Source organism: Anabrus simplex, chromosome 3, assembly GCF_040414725.1.
Source record: "Anabrus simplex isolate iqAnaSimp1 chromosome 3, ASM4041472v1, whole genome shotgun sequence".
Lineage (NCBI taxonomy): Eukaryota > Metazoa > Arthropoda > Insecta > Orthoptera > Tettigoniidae > Anabrus > Anabrus simplex.
The window spans coordinates 268,742,730-268,759,537 of NC_090267.1; positions in this window are offsets into that span (position 1 = coordinate 268,742,730).

Consider the following 16,808-nt stretch of genomic DNA (forward strand, 5'->3'; position numbering starts at 1 on the left):
AGGAGGAACAAGGTTTCAGAAAGAGAACAACGTGATGTGTTGTCGTTGTGACTAGAGGAAATCCCTCACGAACCCATCAATGTAGGGGGGCTAGCACCAAGTATAAAAGGCCTCGCCCACGTGCAGACTTAGTCAGAGGTAAATCTGCACAAACCAGTCTCTTCAGAAAAGCCTCTGTGTGTATGGCCGTTAAGTCTGCCGACAAAATGTCTGCAGACAAGTCTCTGACAGTCTGACGCTGCTTGAATTCAGCTGGGGACTTTGCGACGAAAATGCTCTCTCAGATGTGCAGAAAATATAAACGTGGCAACCTAAAGATGAAACTGCAGTCTTTTCTTACATGTCTCCTTCACGCAGAGTGAAACATTAAATCCAAGTAACAACTCATCTTCCATACTGACTACCTAATTAATTTCAGTCCATATTAATTTTTCAACCATCTGAAGCGCATTATCTTAAACAGAAAACAGCTGAGCGTGTATTCAAATACTGTACCTCAGTAAATAATTTAGTCTGAGCGTGTTTGGGCAACCGCCTGGCGACTGATATCGGTATCCCAGATGTCTGCGCGTGTATGGGGCCCTTAAGGCTACTCATCCACTGGAAGCGACTATGCACGATTATGAGTTGAGGCGACTACGTGTGTACTAGCACGTCTGCTTTTAATTCAAATAGTTAAATGAACCGTGTCCACTGCGAGCGACTTAGAGCGACCAACTTCACGTGACAACAACTGACAAAAGGCAACAATCAATCAATCAATCAATCAATCAATCAATCAATCAATCAATCAATCAATCAATCAATCAATCAATCAATCAATCAATCAATCAATCAATCAATCAATCAATCAATCAATCAATCAATCAATCCTGATCTGCATTTAGGGCAATCACCCAGGTGCCAGATTCCATATCTGCTGTTTTCCTAGCCTTTTCTTAAATGATTGCAAAGAAATTGGAAATTTATTGAACATCTCCCTTGGTAAGTTATTTCAATCGCTATCTCACCTTCCTATAAACGAATATTTGCCCCAATTTGTCCTCTTGAATTCCAACATTATCTTCATATTATGATATTTCCTACTTTTAAAGACACCACTCAAACTTATTCGTCTACTGATGTCATTCCATGCCATCTCTCCACTGACAGTTCGGAACATACCACTTACGCATAAATATCTCCAGGATAATTTAATGGAACCACCTGTTCAATATATCCCACATTTAATGTAGTTTGGATCTACATGAATTTATATAGATATACCAGGTACATGTTTCACCCTATTTGGCATCTTTAGCCTGTAGACAACCTTAAGGTCAAGGTCCAGTACCTTATTCAACCCTTATGTAATATAAATTATGAACATTAATGTTTCACAGTAATAACCTCTTAAAAATAAACACGCCACAATGATATTTTAAAAATGTGAACAGTAGGCCCTACATAAATGTGAGTAATAAAATGTATGGTATTTTAACACAAATTAAAATTTGTCAGTTCTATTTTATCTGATTTTAAAAAATGTTCAAAACGAAAATGGATCTTCTTCATCTGATATGAGGACCATTAGGATGACAGTGGCCTTGGGTAAATATATGTCCGAAGGAGTTATTTGACCCACATATATCGTTTGACGAACCAATGTTGAATGTGTTGTCTATCACAAATGAAGGTTTTGAAACCGATTGTTTGTTGATATAGATTGGTTAAGACTGTTGAAAACTTCATTAAGTTTTGTTGTGAAATAAAAGTTTAAGCGTCTTGGTTTCTTGTCGTATGTGTTGACAATGTATTGTGAAGAATACAATTTAGGCTGCTCCTTAGTTGCTGCTTGATTGTGAAAGAACGCCTCAGACACTTGAGGGCAGTCTTGTAAAAATAATCATTCCCGTTGGTGAGTTACTTGGTCTTGAGAGGTATCTTGAGATTATTTGTAATGAAGTAAAAAATAAATTTTATTGGACAATTTAATGCGCGCGTTATTACTACCATAATTGAAATAACACCCCATGAATGTTAAATGACTTACTTGTTCAAATCATGCTAGGTTGATCTGTTTGTCCCAGCAGCACCTGTCTGACTGACTTTTCTACTCCTGGTGTTATATCGATGCGATAATGGAGGGGCGGAGCGTGGAGAGAGAGAGGGGGTAGGCTGGTCTTTGGACGTATGAGCTACATTAAATGTGGTGGGTATTGAACAGGTGGTTTCATTTAACTATCCTGGAGATATTTATGCATAACGCCATTTTCAATACGGAACAAGAATTGTTACTTGTAACATACCACTTAGTCGAGCAGGTCATCTCCTTTCTCCCAAGTCTTCCCAGCCCAAATTTTGCAACATATTTGTGACGCTGCTCTTTTGTCGGAAATCACCCAGAACAAATCGAGCTGCTTATCTTTGGATTTTTTCCAGTTCTTGAATCAAGGAATCCTGGTGAGGATCCCATATACTGGAACCATACTCTAATTGGGGTCTCATCAGAGACTTACAAAGGTCCTCTTCTTCACATCCTTACAACAAACCCTAAATACCCTCATAACCATGTGCAGAGATCTGTACCCTTTATTTACAATCATATTTATGTGATTACCGCAATGAAGATCTTTCCTTATATTAACACCTTGGTACTTACAATGACCTCAAAGGGAACTTTCACCCCATCAATACAGTAATTAAAAATGAGAGGACGTCTGCTATTTGCGAGACTCACAACCTGACTTTTAACCACGTTTTTCATCGTACCATTGCCTACTGTTAACCTCACAACATTATCAAGGTCATTTTGTAGTTGCTCACATTGTAACTTATTTATTACTCTGTACAGAATAACATCATCTGTAAAAAGCCTTATCTCTGATTCCACTTCTTTACACATATCATTCATAAATATATATAAGAAATGCCTTTGCTGGCAGGACCTAGTGTTTACAGTGCACTATGTCTTCTGGTATGGGCTAGAGCAATTTTATTACTTTCATTGATCTGTCTCTGTCTTATCCTTGGTTTTGACTATATGAAAGTGACTGAGGTATGAGCGATGCTAGTAATGCAATTCCTTCTGCAGCCAGTCCCTGCTATTAATGGTGTGAAAATGTTGCTCATAGGGTCGATTGGTGCATGCATTTCAGTGGGCTTGGCAGACTGATATGTAATAGCGACTCTGGCTTGGTGAGGAAAGCAACGGGAAACTACCTCATTCCTCATTTCCTAGTACGCCCCTTCAGTGATGCCTAGGCCATCTATGACAACTGATGGCAGAGCTGCTGAGGATCCAACCAGCCTTAGGGCTGAAGACTGAACATACATACACACATATATAAGAAATAATAAAGGTCCAATAATACTGCCTTGAGGAATTCTCCTCTTAATTATCACTCTAATTATCTGAGTTCTATTTTCTAGAAACTTAGTCACCCATTCAGTCACTCTTTTGTCAAGTCCAATTGCACCCATTTTTGCCAGTAGTCTCTCATAATCTACCCTATCAAATGCCTTAGATAGGTCAATCTCTATACAGTCCAGTTGACCTGAATCCAGGAGATCTGCTATATCTTGCTGGAATACTACAAGTTGAGCTTCAGTGGAATAACCTTTCCTAAACCCAAATTGCCTTCTATCAAACAAGTTATTAATTTTGCAAACATGCCTAATATAATCAGAAAGAATGCGTTCCCAAAACTTACATGCAATGCATGTTAAACTGGCTGGCCTGTAATTTTCAGCTATATCTATCACCCTTTCTTTATACACAGGGGCTACTATAGCAACTCTCCATTCATTTGGTATAGCTCCTTCATGCAAACAATAATCAAATAAGTTCCGTACTTCAGATATGGTACTATATCCCAACCCATTTACTTTAATATCCCCGAAACCTTATCAATTCCAGCTGCTTTTCTAGTGTTCAACTTTTGCAGCTTACTGTAAATGTCATTGTTGCCAGAGGTAAATTTTAATACTTCTTTAGCATTAGTCACCTCCTCTATCTGGACATTATCCTTGTAACCAACAATCTTTACATACTGCTGACTGAACACTTCTGCCTTTTGAAGATCCTCGCATACACACTCCCCTTGTTCATTAATGATTCCTGGAATATCCTTCTTGGAACTTGTTTCTGCCTTAATGTACCTATACATAGTCTTCTATTTTTCAAAAAAATTGTATGACCGCCAGTTATGCTTCCCATCAGTGTCATCCTTAACTGACTTCTTTGCTAGATTCAATTTCCTAGTAAGTTCCTTCAATTTCTCCTTACTTCCACAGCCATTTTCAACTGTATTTCTTTCCAACCTGCACCTCCTTTTTAGTCTCTTTAATTCTCTGTTATAATACAGTGGATCTTTACCATTCCTTACCACCTTTAAAAGTACAAACCTATTTTCACATTCTTCAGCAATTGTTTTAAACCCATCCCAGAGTCTGTTTACATTTTTATTTATCGTTTTCCACCGATCATATTTACTTTTTAAACACTCCCTCATGCCCGTTTTTTCAGTCATATGGTACTGGCTAATAGTCCTAAATTTAATATCTCCCTTTCTTTCACATTTATTTTTAACTACAACGAAAACAGCTTCGTAATCACTAATACCATCTATTACTTCGGTTTCTCTATAGAGCTCATCTGGTTTTACTAGCACCACATCCAGAATATTTTTCCCTCTAGTCGGTTCCATCACTTTCTGAATCAGATGCCCTTCCCATATTAACTTATTTTCCATTTGTTGGTCATACTTCCTGTCGTTCGCATTACCTTCCCAATTGACATTTGGCTAATTGAGATCACCCGCTACAATCTCGTTCCTTTCCTTATCGTTTCCCACATAGCTGATTATCTTATCAAATAATTCTGGATCAGCATCTGCGCTACCCGTTACCGGCCTGTACACTCCAAAGACATCATGTTGCCTATTGAAACATGCTAGTGTAGCATGATTTCTAATGTGATTTTACCAATGTCTCCAAGAATAGATATCTGACTGTTCGAATAGGTTGTGTATTTCAACCTTCTGTCGGCAGAGGGCAGCTCCCTCTGTCGCGAGCGAGAAGGATCTTTTTTCGGCGAGACCTTTTGTATATCTTCTCCTTGAAGTAAATGTGCTGTTTATGCTGGCTAATTAAGACATGGAGTCCAAACACACAGGAGCGGCGTTTTTACTTTTCATATGGATGTTTTATAAGTTCAAAAGTGTGCTAAACAACTGCATCATTAGCATGCTTCGACGATTGATATAGAAGGTAATGTAACGCTTTGAATTTGTATCATTTGATGTATTATCATTCTTTTACTTCTTTTCTTTTTATTATGGCCTACCGAAGTCCATCTTGCTACTCGGGGCGAGAATGGCATGTGCGTGAGTTGAGAAGGTGATTGTGGTGCGTCAAAATCTGGTCTCTGTTTATTTTAACGAGTTTCTCGATGGAAATGTTTGCCATCATTTGGAAGTATGGACTGTGTGTCGGCCGGAAGGTCTATTCTAGCCGTACGCAGTGTGTAGATGGTGGATCTACGCATGACCATGGGGTCACAAACGTCCTGCAGTCATTTGCACTCGATGAGCTGTATATCTAATATTGACGTCAGGCCTTATTAGTGAAATATTGTATTGCTCTCTACGTTTGGCCTTGAATTATTTGCTCGAACCAATATGTTGGAAGTATTTAACATTGAGAGCAAAAAGTTTGCGTGTTTGAATGAATGTAAAAATGAATGAGCTGGGTACTAAGATGACGTATAGGTTTGTTGAATTAATGCTTATTTGTTCGTTATCGCGCCTCATTTTCTCTTGGGTGCGAAGTCTTTAATCTGTTTGGTGTGCGCCCTGGTCGTTTACGACCTGGGGTTTGCCGTGTTGGTTTATTTCATTCGTGGCCGTGCGCAGGTCCATGTTACTCTTATTGTTTTGCTTTGCGTTCATTGTTCCATGGAGCATTCTCTTTGCCCCTCGTGGACAACTTCCTTGGTCCACCTTTTCTCTGGTTTAATGACACTATAATTTTATCTACTCCTTGGTGTTTGAGAATCGTAATGAGAGAAGTATTGTTTAAAAAAGGGGGATTAAAAATGGGAGGATACTGATAAATGACTCCCACTCTTGCAGTTGAGTTTTAATTACTTGAATTCCAAATTTACTTTCATATTGTGATCTTTCGTACTTTTAAAGACACCATCCAAACTTATCCGTCTACTGATGTCTTCCCACGCCATCTCTCCACTGACAGCTCGGAACATACCACTTACAAGTCATCACTCTCATTTTTGGTCCGTATTGCAAACAGCGATCTCACTTAGTTTACAAAAGGAGTACATTTATTGTTCAACCTATTCAATACAATCAGTACCACGTTATGTGGTTAATTAGACATAGAAAATCTGAATATTATGGGGACATATTTCGCCTTTCTTATTGGGCATTACCAGCCATATTAATTTAATCTTAAAACAAACATTATTAAAAGGACAATGACATTTATATTTTGTAAAAATTGAACTTTGATTGTTATGATATTAACTTAGTAAAATAGTGGTTATAAGATATGATATTGGGACATACAACACCTGCTAAAATTATTGTAAACTAATTTAAAATCTTGTCTAAAAGAGAATTTGTATCGATATAAAGTTTTTTAAATGGCACATGTCTGGTACTGAAGTGGATCCTCTTCGTTATAAAAGTCAGCATATATTCGCTGCGGCAGTTGCCAATGTAAACTTGAGGGTGTATATTAACATATACATATTAACATATACATATATTTTTGCGTTCCAACATTAAAAGATTGGTCAAGAGAAAAGGCGAATGTTATGATGTTATCCTCAGTAAGTTGATTGGTCTAAAATATTATCTGATATAGCCATAGCAAATAGATGTAAGTGTGCTGGTTGAAGCTGCAGTGAGAAGAGTTTATTTCGAGTATTTGAAGGTTATGTTTGATTTTCACGTGAAAATGTAGTCTTTCTAGAAGATGTAGAACATCGATGAATAGAGTGTGGTTATACTGCAAAAGAACAAAAATGCGTGTTTGACGTGTGTTTTTAAAACGTATGTTAATGTCCACGGATTGTGTATTATGTAAATTGGGTACATACTCAAATGCCGTATGTATATCTATCTTACTGTATTAGCAGCGTTGGTTTGTCTGGAGTTCCTACTTCGTGTGTTGCAGCGATGTGAAAGATGGAGGGGGCATGCTGAGGGAAAGCGGAAGTGGGCGGAGCATTACATGTCGGTGTTAATGTGGGAGGGGGATTGTTTGGAGGGGCAAGTGCAGGCTTAGTATTCGGTGGGATAAGGGGAGTTGTTGATTGGATGAATTTAAATATTCGTGGGAGTTTGTTTTGCTTTGGATTGATTTTTTTTAAATAATTTAGTCGTCAACGTACATAAGGGAGTCTTGACTTCCGTATCATCATTAAGGTTACGATCGAGTGTTTTGTCCAGAAAAATATATATTCTCTAATTCATTTAGAAGTTTACCCTTATTCGTATTCCTGATTATTGAGAGATCCTTTTCTATTGAAGTAAAACGTTGACCTGTTTCCCTCATATGCGTGCTCATTGCCGAATATTTATTGTGCTTATCCGCAATGAAGTGTTCCCTGTATCTTATAAAGAAGCTTCGTCCAGTCTGTCAAACTTATGAAATTCCACACTGGGAACATGTTTACCTGTACACTCCTGAGCCTGAATATTTACTGTTATTATTATTATTATTATTATTATTATTATTGATTTTATTATAATTGAAAAATATATTTTGTGTTGTGTTGGTTTTTCTGAAAGCTATGTTCATATTATATTTGTTGAAAGTGTTAGCAATTTGGTGGACAACTGGGTTACTATATGTAAAAGTGGCGTATTCAGTTCTTTTAGGTTTGTCTGGTATAAGGTTTGTGGATAACTTGTTTTAAATCTTATGAATTGAGCGGTTTACCATTTCGATCTTATAACCATTATTTTTGGCAAGATTCCTTATGTAATTTAAAGCTGTTTTTAAGCTTGTAGGGGATAATTGGATTCTTAAAGCTCTGTATATATACTATAAAAAGATGCCTGTTTCTGAGAACCGGGGTGTAGTGAGGAATTATTTATGGTTACGGACGAGTGTGTAGGCTTTCTATAAATCTGAAATTCAAAGGTGTTATTAGTTCGGGTGTCCTTTATGTCTAGGAAATTTAAGGAGGCTTTGTCTTCATCTTCCTTAGTGAAATTTACGTTAGGGTTGATATTATTTAAGCTTTCTAATACTTCGCTGCTATTGGTGACATTCTTATCAATTATTACGAACGTATCATCCACGTACCTCAACCTTAAAAAAATCCCTTCAATATTTGTTTTGATTTTTGTGTGTTCAATCGTGTCCATGTAAATATCAGTTAGGATGCCCGAAATTGGGTCTCGCATCGCTAGGCCGTTCTGTTTACAGATTTTCTTATTAAAAGTGAAGTAGTTGTTGTCTAAAACAAAATTCAATAGTGTCATGAATTTGTCGATCTCCATTTTACTGAGGCCACTATGTTTACATACGTTATTATAGATGATGTTGATAGTGTCTCTGGTCGGGATGTTTGAGTACGTGTTAACCACGTCAAAGGAGCATATTGTATGATAAGGTTTTAGGTCGAACTTATTTAGGATCTGACAAAAATCAATGGAATTCTTTAAAGGTTGCTTGTTATTAAATGTGTAATGTCTCTAGGAAGCCATGAATATACTTCGAAACTTTATAGGTTGGACTGTTACGGTAGTTGGTGATGGGACGTATTGGGATGTCATTCTTCTGTAATTTAGGAAGGGCTCTTGCTATAGGAATGTTGGGATTCATGTTTGTGAGTCTTTGCTGATCTTGTTCGTTAAAAAGAAATTAGATTTCTTTAGTAATGTCTTTAAATTACGTTTTAGTTTTGCTATCGGGTCCTTATTAACAAACGTATAACTATTACTATTAAAAATCTTCTGTTTTTGAATATATGTTTCTTTATCTAGTAGAACTATTGAACCTCCTATCTCGGTTTTAGTTACAACGATGTTGTTGTTTTCTATCTTGGTTTTAAGTTTTGTATTAATGTGTGTTGATCAGGATCAAATTTAGTATTCAGGTCTTCTGCTAATCTTGAAAGTTTTTCTGTAATTCTGTTCTTATTTAGTTTTGTATTTCATAAGGTAGTTTGGAAACGTTGGTTTCTATTGCGGCTACTGTGTTTATGATCTCTACTTTTTTTATTCCTGTTAGGCTAATTATATTTGGGACCCTTGCTCAAAAGTTCTATCTCTTTATTTGAAAACTGTGTGTCCGTCAAATTCACTACTGTAGGAGTGTTGGTACGTAATGGATTTGTCTTCTGTTTGTATGTATTTTGCTTAGAATGTTGTGTTTGAGATGTTCTTAATTGCATTAGTTTTTTTGTCTAGTGTCGCGTGTTTCTTATCCATCAAATGCGTCAATTTGTTGTCTAAATGTAGTTGGAACGATTTCCATTCTAATGGCACTAATTCTTGGGCTACTATTGAATGTGTTCTATATAACTGTATGTTCAATTGGGCTTTCTTTTGGTATATTATTTTGATTTCATTCTTTAACCAGATGTCGTTTACTCTGTTTTGAACTCTATGTGTATTAATATTATTTAAATTCTTTCTTTGTGTTGATTTCAAGAATTTCGGGATCAATTTCAGTCTCAGACAGTTCTTTAGGAAAGCTATATCTTTGTTTAATTTACATATTTTTGTTTTAAGATTGAGGAATTTGTTCAATTGACATCTTGCCTGGTTAGCTACTCCATTACAAGTCATCACTCTCATTTTTGGTCCGTATTGAAAACAGCGATCTCTCTTAGTTTTCAAAAGGAGTACATTTATTGTTCAACCTATTCAATACAATCAGTACCACGTTATGTGGTTAATTAGACATAGAAAATCTGAATATTATGGGGACATGTTTCGCCCTTCTTATTGGGCATTACCAGCCATTATAATTTAATCTTAAAACAAACATTGTTAAATGGACAATGACATTTATAATTTGTAAAAATTGAACCTTGATTTGTTATGATATTAAATTTATTAAATAGTGGGTATAAAATATGATATTGGGACATACAACACCTGCTAAAATTATTGTAAACTAATTTAAAACCTTGTCTAAAAGAGAATTTGTATCGATATAAAGTTTAAAAACGGTACATGTCTGGTACTGAAGTGGATCCTCTTCGTTATAAAAGTCAGTATATATTCGCTGCGGCAGTTGCCAGGATTGCAAGATGTTGAAATTATTGTTCACCAGGTGTCTCGCTCTGCGGATGGAGAGGTCCACGAACGTAAACGTCTGGCTTCAGCAACAGTGATGTCCTGGTGTATTGGTAGCTGGTCGTTTGCATTTATCTTCTTATACTCCCGGAGTAAGGCGTGTTTGCGTTTTAGTTCCACAGGTGAAATGTGACTCAGTGCCGGTAACCAGAATGTAGGTGTTGATTTTACTGTGCCAGATACAATTCTCATTGCCTGATTCAATTGCGCATCGACAAGTTTGGTACAGCTGCTATTGAGCCACACTGGAGAACACTACTCAGCTGTTGAGTAGACCAAACTGAGGGCGTAGGTGCGTAAAGTGTCGGCTGACGAACCCCATGCAGTGCCACCCAGTTTGTGAAGTGTGTTGTTTCTAGACTTCAGTTTTCAGCCGTTTTCTTCAGGTGTTTCTTGAAGGAGAGGGTTCTATCTAATGTGATTACCAGATAGATTGATTCATTGGTGTGGGTCAAGCGATTTTTTCCAGGTACACTTCTAGTTCACGATTGGCTAGCTTATTGCATAAATGGTAACAAGGCACTCTACTTTTGTTTGGGTTTGGCTTCAGCCTTCATTTTCGGAAGTATTCTTCAAGAATGCATGAATCAGTAGTTGGGGTATGTTCTGTATTTTCGATCTGTTTGTCCTGAATAACAATTGCCCAGTCATCTGCATAGCCAAACTTTCTTGAAATGGTTGCCAGGCATGTCAGAGATATAGAGGCTGAAGAGAGGAGAGGCCAAGACAAAGCCTTGAGGCAGCCCATTATCAAGTTTTTTCTTATTACTGACGGTGTTTTCCAAAATTACTTGGAATCTGCGATTCGTTAACATGTTATCCACAAGTCTGGCTATTCTTCGACTAGGTATTGTGCGAAGGAGTTTATAGATCATGCCATGCCTCCAGACGGTGTCGTAATTAGATGTCAGGTCAATGAATGCAACTAATGTCTTAAGTCTTTTCTGGAATCCGGCTCAGTGTGGGTGGTCAGTGATAGTGCTTGATCGACACAACTGCGATTTGGTCGAAATCCAGCTTGTTCCATAGGTACTTGTTCAAGAATTATAGAGCTTATCCTGTTGTACAGAAGTCTTTCCAGTAGCTTAAACACTGTGTTGAGTAGTGCAATTGGTCTGTATCTTTGAGGTAAGTGATTTGGTTTGCCTGGTTTCAATATGGCGATAACCTTTCTTCTTTTAAGTGCAGGAGGTATGTTCCCTGTTTGCAATATATCAGAGAAGAAGCGTGCAAGCCATACTTTTTATATTTCCCACAATGGAGCAGGAATTCTGGGTGGATACCATCAAAGCCTGGAGCTTTACCTTGTTTAACATCTTTTATTGCCTTTGAAATGTCCTCTGATGTGAATGAACAAGATACTTCATTATCCTCCTGACACTTTGCTTTTAAGTCTTTAAGCTCTCGTTTAATCTTGATGGTGTTATCTCTTTGCTTGGTTGCTTTAGATGTTAACACCATGTGTGGGGCTATAGTATCTGGACTGATGGTACTGTTATCACGTAATATTTTGTCTCCACCTCCCATATTTCGAAGAAGGACCAAGGTTTCCTGCTTGGGGGGTTGAAGTCGATATTCTCGACAGTTTCAATCTATTTATGTCTTCTTGAGGCATCAAGGCTGTGCAGTAGTTCATTTGATATGTCATGGTCACCAGTTGTGAGGAACTCTTTGTATAATTTTTCGCTGGCTTCATGCCATCCAGTAATATACTCCTTCCTCTAGAAATGAACTTCTTTGCTATACTGGTCACTGTGCCCACAAATCGCTTATAATTTTCGCTAACAGGTGGAATCCAACCCAGACATTTCTCAAGGTTCTCAGAAAATGCAGGCCAGTTTGCCTTTTGGAAATTCCGCCGCGATCGTGGAGTAGAAGTGATGAGGGCACTTTCGCACTTGTTTCAATAATGACTGGTCTGTCTTGACTGTGAGGAAAGGCACGTAGGACTTTGCGTGATGTTGGTAGGGGCAGACAATTATCATCCGTAGACACAAACCATAAATCAGGGTTGTAGTCACGTTTCCATGAAGCTGATCTAAAAGTAGACAAGTCTTTCGCGTCAAAAATAAGGTGCATGTGATGTGCATCAGCCCAGGTGAGCAGAGCCGCGCCATTGTCGTCATTAACACTATATTGCCATACGGTGTGATGATTATTGAAATCACCAAGATAAACAGATGGATGAGGGAAAATTGGGAATATAGAAGGAGGCCACTGAACTGCAGGTGTTTCGTAAACTTTTGTGATTTTTGTCCCACTTACATCTATGATAACGGTGTGGATGTCGTCGTTGGTGTTAGTAGAAATCAGATAGGCATTCACTATAGTACTGTGAACATATGTAGCTATACCATACACCTTACGATATGTTTCCCCTATGAGATCATATCCTGGAGTTTTTCCTCGTGAATTTAGTTGGCCTATATCTTCCGTATGCGTTTCATGAATGGCAATTACCTCAATGTTATATTCTGGAGCAATTTTTGACAAGTACTCTCCCTTTGCTCTGTTTATGCCTTCCACATTGATCTGTATCATGTGGATACCAGGTCCAATTCTTCTGAAGTGTGAGTCCTTAGAAGGACTATTTGTGCTAGATTTTCTCATGATATTGATACATAAATTGGCCAGAAGGTCACTAAGATTGCTTGGCCGCCAGAAGGCTGTTGCTCGTTTAGCTCCACCCAGGGGACACGTGTAGGGTATCTTTGGGTTAAATCACAGACGTGAGCAATACACTGGTCCCGCCCTGATTATAATACTCCTGCACAATTGGAGTCGGGGGCACTTTACCAAGTTGATCACTCTGTTTAACTGGTGGACCTTCCACATTAGATTGTTCGGATGAAGTATTATCTAAGGATTGTTCGTTCATACGAACCTCAATTTCTTGACCTACTATTAACTCGCCATCCGTAAGGAGCCTTTCCCCAAGCTGGAGGTGGCCATCCTTCGTTCGTAGCACTACCGGACACATGAGATAACACTAGAACAATCCCACAGTTCACTACGTCACACGCAAACAACCTGCTTGCTTCACGGCGAGCTCGGAACTGCCGTCTCTGTACAAATACACACGATTTCTGTCATCCTGAAACATCGAACCAAAATCTGAAACCTGAAACAAGCCCACCCAAGTAAGTGATCCTTCTTCTTCTTTTCTTCTTATTTGTGTTTGAGGGACTTGGCACGCGCGTCCAGTCCCCAAACGACACTCTTCAAGTAGAATCCGGCCCTATAGATGGTGGACTTATAACAATTGTTTGGAAAATTTTCAGGTGCGGCGCAACAAACACAATGTTTAAGTGAAACGTGTTGTAAAGTTACAACCAACGTTCCTTGAGAATTATAACATTAAAAAATAAAATTTAAAAGGTTGAAAATAACATGCTATTTTAAATATTCCTTCACGTCGCACGGCACAGATAGGCCTAGGTCTTACGGCGACGATGGAATAGTAAAGGGCTAGGAGTGGGAAGGAAGTGGCCATGGCCTTAACTACCGAGGTGTGCAAATGTAGAGCTGGGACAGGTATAACGAAACCGTCTCGGAAACACGACCGTTGTTGAATGAAACCGTTGCAAGAAAATGACAATTTGCAGTTGCAGTACCTCTCTGCTGTTGCGTTCTTCAACGGCACCATTTCACACTTTAACAACCGGAACGTATACAAGACCATCGTTCGCAATAATTGCATTTCTTGAAACTGGGATTTCCAAAGTAACTAGAATTCTTCTTCTTATTATTAAAAATGTATAGGCCTCTGCTGAATAGCCATTACCCAGTCACTACACTTATTAGCGCTTGTCTTAAAGGAAACAGACTTGATTTTCACTAGTGATTTCTTGAATTGTGCGACACCGTTCGAAACACTAGGTTTGCTTGATGAGAACGTTACGAAATCTTATTTGACAGTTATGTGGAGAAGGATGCGATTTGATTTAGTCCATAATACTCACTAGTCAAGCGAATTTATGTATTAACTAGCTGATGTACCCGTGCTTCGCTACGGGATTCTCAGAAAAACTGTCTTAGTGGTTTTCCTAACTACAGTTAACTTAGGCCACTACAAAAACGTCAGTAGGAATGTAGGGATTAAAAGCAATATAAAATAATCGCTCAAATGGAAAACCGCACATTTTCTCACATTTAACGAACAGTACTACGGTGTCGACCTAACAGTCCAAAGTTCCAGTGCTGGAATGACCAGGCCACAGACAGCTGTGAACACTCCTCTGCCATTGTTCCGTTAAATATGCACACTGCTCATCCCAATCAATGCCTCAGGATAGGGATTGAATAGTTTGAATGCTATGATGAACCAGTTTGTTACGTACCAGTAGTATCAGGAAATTTATGAACCAGAGGAATGGCATGTTAAAGAAGAAAGTTATCTAACTCCCCTGCTACTTCCCGCTAATATTCAGGCAGGCTGTTATAGGCCTACTCGATACGACCGGGCAAGTTGGCCGTGCGGTTAGGGGCGTGCAGCTGTGAGTTTGCATTCGGAAGGTTGTGAGTTCGAAAACCACTGCCGACAGCCCTGAAGATGGTTTTCCGTGGTCTCCCATTTTCACACCAGGCAAATACTGGGGCATCGTAATTAACGCCAGGGCCGCTTCCTTTCAACTCCTAGCCTTTTCCTATCCCTTTTTTTTTTGCTATTTTGCTTTACGTCGCGCCGACTCAGATAGGTCTTATGGCGACGATGGGATAGGAAAGGCCTATCCCATCATCGCCATAATACCTATGCGTGTCGGTGCGACTTAAGCAAATTAAAAACCATACTCGGTATGCAGCAGTAATCCCGTCTATCGGACATGTCTGGCAACAGAAGACACAAAGCACATCACAACAAACAATGGTCAATATAATGTTATTGTTGTTCAATGTTATGAGCTTTCGGTATTGTAGGCCTTCACATAGCTTTCTTTCGACTCTGTGATATTAGGGCATCTTACGAAATGTAGTTCCTTATTTCCCGACTTTACATAACGATTTTCATTAAATTCTGTTTACCCATTTTCTCGTGACTTGGCGCTGATATGGACTTTGCCACAAAAAACCAAATTCATGAATATCTCTGTTATCATAGCCGGTACGGTAAAAATGTATAAGACATAAATGATCGGAAATGTAATACTATATAACTTTAGTCATGAAGTAGTTGTCAATAGGGCCAGTAATAACACAAATATTTGAGAATTGAATTTTAGGTCTTCCCCTAAACTACCATTCCATTCAGCGTGAATAAAATTCTTTATGACCTAGACTGTAGCGACTTATTTTCTGAATTTGCATACCGATTTTAATTAAAATAGGACCATTAATAACATAAAAATTTGAGAATTTAAATTAAGACCTTCCCCTAAACTACCATTTCTTTCAGCGTGAATACGATTATTTATAGCCTAGATTGTAGCGACTTACTTCACGACTTTGTATACCGATTTTCATTAAGATAGGACCACTAATAATACAAATGTTTGAGAATTAAATTTTAGGCCTTCCCCTAAACTACCATTTCAATCAGCGTGAATAAAATTATTTATGGCCTAGATTGTAGCGACTTATTCTCCGACTTTGCATACCGATTTTTATTAAATTCTGTTCAGCCGTTTTCTAGTGATGCGTGTACATTCATACAGACAGACAGACAGACAGACAGACAGACAGACAGACAGACAGACAGACAGACAGACAGACAGACAGACAGACAGACAGACAGACAGACAGACAGACAGACAGACAGACAGACAGAAATTACGGAAAAGTAAAAATTGCATTTCCTTGTTACTGTGGACATGACCGATACAGAAATACCATTCTTTTCAAATTCTGAGCAATGTACAGACAAAACTCTTATTTTATATATATATAGATATTACAGTTATCGAAAAATTCTTAAATGGCGGCGACACGTATGACAGTGTAAGGTTTTTAAATAGATTAGCTACAGTTGTTGGAACTTGTAGTTTTTGCGATATCAGATATAGAAAAGGGCTAGGAATGTGAAGGACATGGCCGTGGCCTTAACTACCGAGGTATGTAGCGTAAAATGGGAACATAGGAAGATTGAAAAAATAATATGATTGACGTCGGCAATGCTATTATTACATGAACACATGGGTGAATTCATCAATTTAAATTTTAAATTATACGCCGGGGTAAGAGCGTGATTAAATCGTAATCTGATGATGGTAGTAATATGTATTCGTGAATATTTTGTTTCAGAAAACCATGGAAGACTAGGAATATTCGGTTAGATTTAATAATACTACTTTCCCTTTAATTTCTCAGATTGTGTCCAGTTGTGCTGTCACTTTTTTGCTAGTTGCTTTACGTCCCCCATTTTTGTTTAATGGCAAGTTTAATCAACGGGGTGTAATCTGTGAAAGGGAGGGCGATTGACTCGTTGATACCAGTTCCATATGCAGCCTTTTTGCCATTTAATCAGCCTGATCGTTACCGGTGTTGTTTAAATGT